Source organism: Helicoverpa zea, chromosome 4 (genome assembly GCF_022581195.2).
Source record: "Helicoverpa zea isolate HzStark_Cry1AcR chromosome 4, ilHelZeax1.1, whole genome shotgun sequence".
In the NCBI taxonomy this organism is placed as follows: domain Eukaryota; kingdom Metazoa; phylum Arthropoda; class Insecta; order Lepidoptera; family Noctuidae; genus Helicoverpa; species Helicoverpa zea.
Window position 1 is genome coordinate 3,632,698 of NC_061455.1, and position 10,190 is coordinate 3,642,887.

Below are 10,190 nucleotides of genomic sequence, written 5' to 3' on the forward strand. Positions count from 1 at the left end.
TGGGTTGAAGAGATCAGATAGGCACTCCAAGTAAACATTGGTACTCAAAAAGATTCGGTTTGACTGGAAGCCAACACCCACACAATTGAGGAATAGCTGGGTGGATGATGACTGAGTCATCAGGCAAGCGCATAGTTTCACTACTTGTATTTCGGGGATTTTCTGTGCACTCACTCACTATGTTATGTTGGAATTCCACCGAAATGTTTGCATTAGTTCACGATCACGCAAAGTATACGTCCGAGAGAGTAAGTCCAATTCGTGTGTTGGCACTTGAAGCCTGCAGTTCTTCCAAGATTTTCAAAATGTACGCTCGCAATTTGTCATTTCTTGGTAGAGCCAGCAGATCAGAAGAAACATAAGTGCTGTGTATACTGCGCGTCACTACTGCACAACGGTAAAATTTCGTCTTTATAAATAGCACAAACGTTCGCTCTCTTGCGGAGGACGTTTAAATACCATATTATGTGTCACACGTAGGTAAACAGGACAACAGTAGGTATATTATCATCGAACCGCTTTCAAAGATCTGATGAGCGAACAGACCAGAACTGACTTGATCGCCTCGAGAAAATCAGAGCTCTATGAAGCGATCATTCGCTTTGGTTCCTACTGTTATTGTGGTTTCTGAAAATGTATTCAATTAACCAACGATGAATATAATTCTTAGCAGGCCGACTCTTTTGACTTCTCGAAAATCATAACGTTGGTTTTTGTGCAATGCACAAACTGAAATTCGATATATTACACATTCGATATTCACACTTCTACAGAATTGATATTAAAAGGTTTGACAACGGGCTATAGTAGCGTAGTTAAACTAACTGAAACAATGTTAGTGATCCTTCAATAAAGTTAGAGAAGCGGGTGTGCATGATGAACATTAAGAGTTGGTAAATACGTGATGAAGATGACCTAATTCATTACTATTCTAATTTGTTCATGCACCACAAAACTCAAGTTAAGGTGGAGAAAAGGATTACCAAGCTCCCAAAGGCCTGGGCATTTGCAACACGTTGCATGGCATCCTGGAAAGTTACGTAATTCTCAGCCATCAGTTTGAGCAGCGTGAGGGAGTGTCAGGCTTTGGCCCTAGTGGGCCTCACAGGGGTTTGCTGAATCTCCTTGAGGGGCGCGTGAAATAACGGGTCTCCCAGAAGCCGGAAGGTCGATGACCCACTCAAAACTAATCGCTCACGCCTACGGTGGCCGGGAGTCGTCTCTCGACATCCGGCTTTCGTGGTGTCTTACCGCAGTGGCTGGGATGAGAGTTGGGAATTTTCAGTCGCTCCGCCGCCTCATTCTTTGTCATCCCATTTCTTCTCGCTCCAGATTATGGTTTAAACCGGGGCCGGGTGCGATAGGTCGCACAGTCCGCACAGTGGTGACACCCGGGCGCCACCTCCATGAGATCAGAGTTGGGAATGTATGTTTGCAAAAACTAATAGAACATTTAGCGAAAACACGTTTGATAGTAATTCTGTCTTTGTAACTGAATAATATCAATGATAATAAACGTGTGACTGTGACTGTTCGTAATTGTGAACGGTGTATTTGTGATATAATTCTTAGCTCGATGATTTGTGATCAGAAGTTGAAAGCAAGTATGTCTCTGGCCTGCGACGCGTAATTTGTACGTTTTCAGAACGAACGAACTCTTGTCTTCTGTTGACATCTTGTTGACGTATTGTGACAGGTAGTTATAACCATTGATGTTAATTTTAGAAGTGACACAATGTGTTTCGGTCGTATTTTGCCTACATTCTTCATTACTCAAAAAGTGTATTAAAACCAGGAACTTATTTTTAAGGATGTTTGAATATTAATTACAATGTTTTTTTTTATAATAATAAAATCTTAGACTCGCAATGCACTCTCAGTGTGATGCATGTTTGTTATTGGATGAAATGAATGGATATTCATGTTTATGAGAGGTATAGCTTATATTATGTCAGAACAACATATGTAGAGTTTTTAAGAATGTGGGGAAGTTCATAATTTCTTCATGACGTGGGTGCCGCTTCCCATGGGAACTACTGCCCGCACTGGGATAAAATATACCCTATGTTACTCGCAGATAATGTAACTTTCTAATGGTGAAAGAATTATAAAAATGTCCCTGACGATGCACTGATATTTCTTGTAGTGTTTTTATAGTAGCGAAATACACACGTCGTCATATATTTTTTTCTTGAAAGTAAGAACATACCATGACAAAGTGAAGTCTGTTTTCATTGTCTGTTTGCTGGGGAGTTTGTTCCACCACTTCTTCTTCCCAGCAAAAACACATAGGAAGTGGTGAAGGGCGGGCGTTTTGGGGGCTGTCTTTTGTAGATTTGACGTTCAAAAAGTGCTGATTTTCAGCCTACTTTGAATAAATGACTTTTGATTTTGATTTTGATTGATATTTTACCTACTACCAGTTTTATGGCACATCTGTTTCTGCATGATTTTCTTCATCTATAATTTTAGGATATCATTTCTTTAAATTCAGTTTTTTGCTCAAGTTACTTATAAAAGCGTTATTTTCTATGTAAAGATTGATAATAGGCCGATAAACTTACAAAGTTCAACATTCAAATATGTGTCATTATTGCGCCCGCTGTTGCAGAAACGTTAACAGAAATTATCGTTCATTGCTCATCCCCCGTAGGTGATAGCGTGATAATATATATCCTATATGTTGAACTGGCCCCCAGGTAATATTCATGCAAAATTTGATTTAAATCTATGCAGTACTTTTCGAGTTCAGTGAGACCAAACATACAGACAAACAGACAAACAGACAAACAGACAAAAATTCTAAAAACTATATATTTGGGTTCAGAATCGATAATAGATCACCCCCCAAGTATTCTTTTAAAAAAATATTCAATGTACAGTTTTGACTTTCCTATCATTTTATTATATGTATAGATAATTGTCTGCTCTGTTTTGGTAATTAATAAGGGTGTTTGGAGGCAATTGTCGTAATAATAGAAACAGTTATTAGGAAGCCTGACATTCAATTAACCGCTTTGGCTTCTAAATGCTTGAGCTATATTTCCGTCAACAGTTTAAATCATGACTTAGTGCTACATCAGCTAATAACGCTAAAATCACAAAAAAAAATACAGTAAAAATCTTATTGAAATATATTCTATGAAAAACTTTAAAAATATATAACCATGTTACGAAGAAAAGCAACAAAAGGATCGCTTTCAAAAACCATGTGTATAATAGGAATAATATCACACGTTATACTCAAAAGAATATTGTTTCTACGTAAAGCAAATTCAATGACGCTAGCCAATATTTTTTTAAATAAAACTATTAAAAAAGCCCTTTGTTGAACGGATACTGAAAAATGTTATAGCGTTGCACATTGAGAAATAGTGCCACAAAAAATACTGCATCGTAAGTCTTTGTAACATTCAGTTTTTACTAACTTTTCCTCAAAGTATTCATTATGATTAATTTGCTGTCGGAAATCATTGAAAATAACATACATACCCGCACATTTGAAAACGATTTCATATTACAAATTATTGCATTAATTAATTGTCGTTCAGTATGTCAATATGGAGGCTGAAAATAAAAAAAAAAACTTACGAAAACTGTATTACATTTAATATATATCCGCAAAACATAGCATTGTATATATCGCACCCTTAGAATGAAAGTGACTTAATTCAAAATTCCTGTAATACTCGTTTTTACAATAAACTGACCTTAAAAAGCATAATCTATAACCCTGTAAATAAAAAGAGACCTATTTCTAACTATAACAGAGACTACGCTTATTTCGGTCTCTTTCACTCGTTCCGCTATTCGTTTACGCATATTGTGTGAAAGAGCCAGAACTAGTATTACGTCAGATGCGCTTGCGAGTGAACATGTAAAACATCGGCGAATCTCAAAAAGTGTCCGTTTATTGCGAACTAGCTGTTGCCCGCGACTTCGTCTGCGTGGGCAATTTGGAATTGTCAAAATACTACTTATGCCGTAGCGTAGGTGTATTCTTTTACATAACAGTATAATTAGGATTACCACTTAGCAGCAGCACGGGTTGATCAATCAAGGTGGTGTCGACGATTTGTGACTATTTATCTAAACAAATGAAGTAAAGTTTGTGACGTTGTGGAAATCTCTGGATCTAGTCAACCGATTTGGAAAATTATTACGTAATTCTCACAGAAAACAAAGGTCTGACAAAGTTGTCATTTGTACATTTTCTGCAGCAGCTGCGACAAATCAGGAGCCAGAAAGTCTGTCAAACAGTTTTACTTACCATGGATAACGCGGTGTCTAGTTCACTGGGTTGAAGAGATCAGATAGGCACTCCAAGTAAACATTGGTACTCAAAAAGATTCGGTTTGACTGGAAGCCAACACCCACACAATTGAGGAATAGCTGGGTGGATGATGACTGAGTCATCAGGCAAGCGCATAGTTTCACTACTTGTATTTCGGGGATTTTCTGTGCACTCACTCACTATGTTATGTTGGAATTCCACCGAAATGTTTGCATTAGTTCACGATCACGCAAAGTATACGTCCGAGAGAGTAAGTCCAATTCGTGTGTTGGCACTTGAAGCCTGCAGTTCTTCCAAGATTTTCAAAATGTACGCTCGCAATTTGTCATTTCTTGGTAGAGCCAGCAGATCAGAAGAAACATAAGTGCTGTGTATACTGCGCGTCACTACTGCACAACGGTAAAATTTCGTCTTTATAAATAGCACAAACGTTCGCTCTCTTGCGGAGGACGTTTAAATACCATATTATGTGTCACACGTAGGTAAACAGGACAACAGTAGGTATATTATCATCGAACCGCTTTCAAAGATCTGATGAGCGAACAGACCAGAACTGACTTGATCGCCTCGAGAAAATCAGAGCTCTATGAAGCGATCATTCGCTTTGGTTCCTACTGTTATTGTGGTTTCTGAAAATGTATTCAATTAACCAACGATGAATATAATTCTTAGCAGGCCGACTCTTTTGACTTCTCGAAAATCATAACGTTGGTTTTTGTGCAATGCACAAACTGAAATTCGATATATTACACATTCGATATTCACACTTCTACAGAATTGATATTAAAAGGTTTGACAACGGGCTATAGTAGCGTAGTTAAACTAACTGAAACAATGTTAGTGATCCTTCAATAAAGTTAGAGAAGCGGGTGTGCATGATGAACATTAAGAGTTGGTAAATACGTGATGAAGATGACCTAATTCATTACTATTCTAATTTGTTCATGCACCACAAAACTCAAGTTAAGGTGGAGAAAAGGATTACCAAGCTCCCAAAGGCCTGGGCATTTGCAACACGTTGCATGGCATCCTGGAAAGTTACGTAATTCTCAGCCATCAGTTTGAGCAGCGTGAGGGAGTGTCAGGCTTTGGCCCTAGTGGGCCTCACAGGGGTTTGCTGAATCTCCTTGAGGGGCGCGTGAAATAACGGGTCTCCCAGAAGCCGGAAGGTCGATGACCCACTCAAAACTAATCGCTCACGCCTACGGTGGCCGGGAGTCGTCTCTCGACATCCGGCTTTCGTGGTGTCTTACCGCAGTGGCTGGGATGAGAGTTGGGAATTTTCAGTCGCTCCGCCGCCTCATTCTTTGTCATCCCATTTCTTCTCGCTCCAGATTATGGTTTAAACCGGGGCCGGGTGCGATAGGTCGCACAGTCCGCACAGTGGTGACACCCGGGCGCCACCTCCATGAGATCAGAGTTGGGAATGTATGTTTGCAAAAACTAATAGAACATTTAGCGAAAACACGTTTGATAGTAATTCTGTCTTTGTAACTGAATAATATCAATGATAATAAACGTGTGACTGTGACTGTTCGTAATTGTGAACGGTGTATTTGTGATATAATTCTTAGCTCGATGATTTGTGATCAGAAGTTGAAAGCAAGTATGTCTCTGGCCTGCGACGCGTAATTTGTACGTTTTCAGAACGAACGAACTCTTGTCTTCTGTTGACATCTTGTTGACGTATTGTGACAGGTAGTTATAACCATTGATGTTAATTTTAGAAGTGACACAATGTGTTTCGGTCGTATTTTGCCTACATTCTTCATTACTCAAAAAGTGTATTAAAACCAGGAACTTATTTTTAAGGATGTTTGAATATTAATTACAATGTTTTTTTTTATAATAATAAAATCTTAGACTCGCAATGCACTCTCAGTGTGATGCATGTTTGTTATTGGATGAAATGAATGGATATTCATGTTTATGAGAGGTATAGCTTATATTATGTCAGAACAACATATGTAGAGTTTTTAAGAATGTGGGGAAGTTCATAATTTCTTCATGACGTGGGTGCCGCTTCCCATGGGAACTACTGCCCGCACTGGGATAAAATATACCCTATGTTACTCGCAGATAATGTAACTTTCTAATGGTGAAAGAATTATAAAAATGTCCCTGACGATGCACTGATATTTCTTGTAGTGTTTTTATAGTAGCGAAATACACACGTCGTCATATATTTTTTTCTTGAAAGTAAGAACATACCATGACAAAGTGAAGTCTGTTTTCATTGTCTGTTTGCTGGGGAGTTTGTTCCACCACTTCTTCTTCCCAGCAAAAACACATAGGAAGTGGTGAAGGGCGGGCGTTTTGGGGGCTGTCTTTTGTAGATTTGACGTTCAAAAAGTGCTGATTTTCAGCCTACTTTGAATAAATGACTTTTGATTTTGATTTTGATTGATATTTTACCTACTACCAGTTTTATGGCACATCTGTTTCTGCATGATTTTCTTCATCTATAATTTTAGGATATCATTTCTTTAAATTCAGTTTTTTGCTCAAGTTACTTATAAAAGCGTTATTTTCTATGTAAAGATTGATAATAGGCCGATAAACTTACAAAGTTCAACATTCAAATATGTGTCATTATTGCGCCCGCTGTTGCAGAAACGTTAACAGAAATTATCGTTCATTGCTCATCCCCCGTAGGTGATAGCGTGATAATATATATCCTATATGTTGAACTGGCCCCCAGGTAATATTCATGCAAAATTTGATTTAAATCTATGCAGTACTTTTCGAGTTCAGTGAGACCAAACATACAGACAAACAGACAAACAGACAAACAGACAAAAATTCTAAAAACTATATATTTGGGTTCAGAATCGATAATAGATCACCCCCCAAGTATTCTTTTAAAAAAATATTCAATGTACAGTTTTGACTTTCCTATCATTTTATTATATGTATAGATACTGCCACGGTAAGTTACACAATATTTTTTGCCATAAAGTGACATTTTGATTAATACGTCTACTATGTAAATTCAGTGTAGTAGATATACTTAACATGCATAGCTTAGTAGGTATGCAGTTATGTATATGGAACGAAAATGGAACTTAAAGTAGCAAAATATTCAATTTCTCCGGCTGATATACAACATTATAGGTACATACCATTAGTACCTACAATTCTATAACATATTTCTAGAACATTCCATAACCATCTACGGATCTACGTGCTCTTTGAACCATGGCAGGGATTGCGTTCAGCACAAATGGACAACTATCTAGCTGCGAACAAAAAGGGAATGCTGGGAAATTCATTAACATCTGTTATTATTTACTTTTTAAAAAACACAGTGAGTATTATTTCATCTATTTATTTAATATTCCGAATATCTTCCTTGTCTAATTGATAAATTATAGATTTAAAAATAATTCAATATATTTTAATCTCTTTCACAAACTCCTTCATAATATGTAAAAAAATATAGGTCCTTTCTGTAGGAATTTCGGAGGTTCCTTTTCATAATAAAGTTTATGAGAAGTTACTTAAATTGTGTCTTAGTATTCCACTCGTGTAATCGTCAAAACAGAAAGCAAAGAAGCTCGCTAAAGTAATGTCAGCTGCTGATCTTATTATCACATTCTACAGAAAAAAGTCTAGCGTAAAGGTAACCACACACTATAGACTAAACAGTCGACCGATAGTTGACCGGATGGCAGGCAAAAAAATATTTTTAAAATCACTCGGTCTGATACCTGCTAAATACCTGATCTCTGCTACCATTAATCTTCATACTCATTTATGAGCCCAAATTAACTATCGGCCAACTAAAAGTTTGCTGTGTGCTGTGCCTACTTTAAAGGGGAAATAAGCCAATATAAGAAACAGGTTGTCTAAGAAAATAAAGCTTGACTTCCATAGCCTCTATTTGAGCAAACATTGAGTACCTTCACTTTGAAGCATTTGACATGCCTTACATCGGGAATATCAAAGAGGTTTCTTTTAAAAACACTCAAAGCCGGTTTGGGGACGCGACTTTCAATGGAGTGTATGAATATATTTATGTACTGCAGACCCGCCTTGGGGTAACAGATAAATCTTTCATTTTCAACACTGTATATCGTTGTTTTTATTGGAAGCGAGCCTTTAATCTTGTTTCGACACGTGATTACTATATTAGGATGTTTATTGCGGTTTTTGGGTAATGTGGTTTTGGTTAAACTTATGTGTAGTTAGCTCATAAATAGGTAGTGAACACTTCCGTCCGTTCTACCACGAAAAAGAAATGATGATTTTAGATTTTAATTTTGATTTTTATTAAAACTTCAAACGCAAATAAATGGCTTGATTCTCAAGAAATACTCCGCCTGTTGTTTTATTTATTAAAAGCCTTTACAACGTATCTAATACATATTGGTAATGTTAACGGTAAAAGGCTGGCCTATCCTATTTATGTACACAAGTAATACTTACATCTACATTCATACTAAATGAATGTTTACAACAATAGCACAAACAGCTTGATTCCTAAACAAACTATTTTTAAACCCATTATTTCCATCTATACTGCTAACTACGTAGCTGTAGTTATGTAGCTCAAATATTCATCAAGTGTCATTCACAGAGATTAATGTTTATTTCAAGTTCATGCGCTGCGTAACAGATGGCGCTAACGTCGCGATTTCAGATACTGAAGTTGAGTTTCATGAGTTGGGAGTACTATAAATTCTTGTTTGTAAAATGTTACAGATTACTTACTATGGGGTGACTTATGAAAGTCTAGATGAGTTGTGAAAGGCTGTTGATTTTGGGTTTTTTGGCTTTGTTTTTTGCGATAGGAAAGACAATAATTTGGTGAGTAAAATAGCGTCTGCAAGCACCAATATTAAAAAGACAATTGTTTTTGTTTCTTTGTATTTAAAAAGGCTCAGAACCTCCTGAACTGTAAGTAAATTTTTAACTGTTGAAAAATTACACTATCCCTAGGTATCAAAGGGTAGGAAAATAGTTTTCAAAGGGTGTGAAAAACTACTAAACGTATTTGAACTACATTTTACGTCATTTCATTTTCTCTTTTAAGACATATCAGAGTCTTATAAATTCTTAGTTAGATAAAAAAAACGTTTCTTTTTCCTAGTCTAGTTGAAATAAAAGTGCAGTTGCATCTATCACAGCGTCATTTGCTAAATGAGGTGATGTGAGATGCTTGAGCTCGGTGCAGTTATTTTATATCGTTTTTTTATGACCGGCGATTTATGAAGCGTTCTGCAAGCGTTGCATTCTATACATGGTCTCTTATGGTACGTTCACACGCGCGCGTTCAAATCGACATTCAACGGGCACAGTCACGTTCACGAGCGTTTAAACGGTACGCCCGAGCCCGTGAACGCGCCCGTGCCCGTGAATGCCGCGAATCGGTCGAGTGTCGGTTTTTTGGCAAAGTTCAAAGGATGAATGTGCGGGCGCCCGGCGACTGTTTACACGCGCGCGGGCAGTCAGTCTCTCCTGCGCTTTCGTGACGATTAAACGTTCTAAGAAAGTCGCTACGATCGGAGATTACAACATGGCGGAATGGTTAACGTCGTTCATCATTTTGATTCTTTTTCCAATAAAAATAAGTTAAGCCAAAGGCTATGACAGCAACAACACCGAGATCCTCGCTGCTCGCCATTCTTGCACTGACTGACACAACGGCGCGCATGTGAACAGCTTGAATGTCCGCCTGCCCGCGACGGGCTGCACGCCGCGCAGCCCGCCAGGCAGCCCGCCGGGCTGCGCGGCGCGCGTGTGAACGTAGCATTAGAGTTTGTTTACTTTATTGCATTTACTAGTAATTCATGACTTCAGTAAACATACCAATAATATTATATAAATAGAGGGAAACTGAGACGTTTCCATAAAAAAACCGGCCAAGTGCGAGTCGGACTCGCGCACCGAGGGT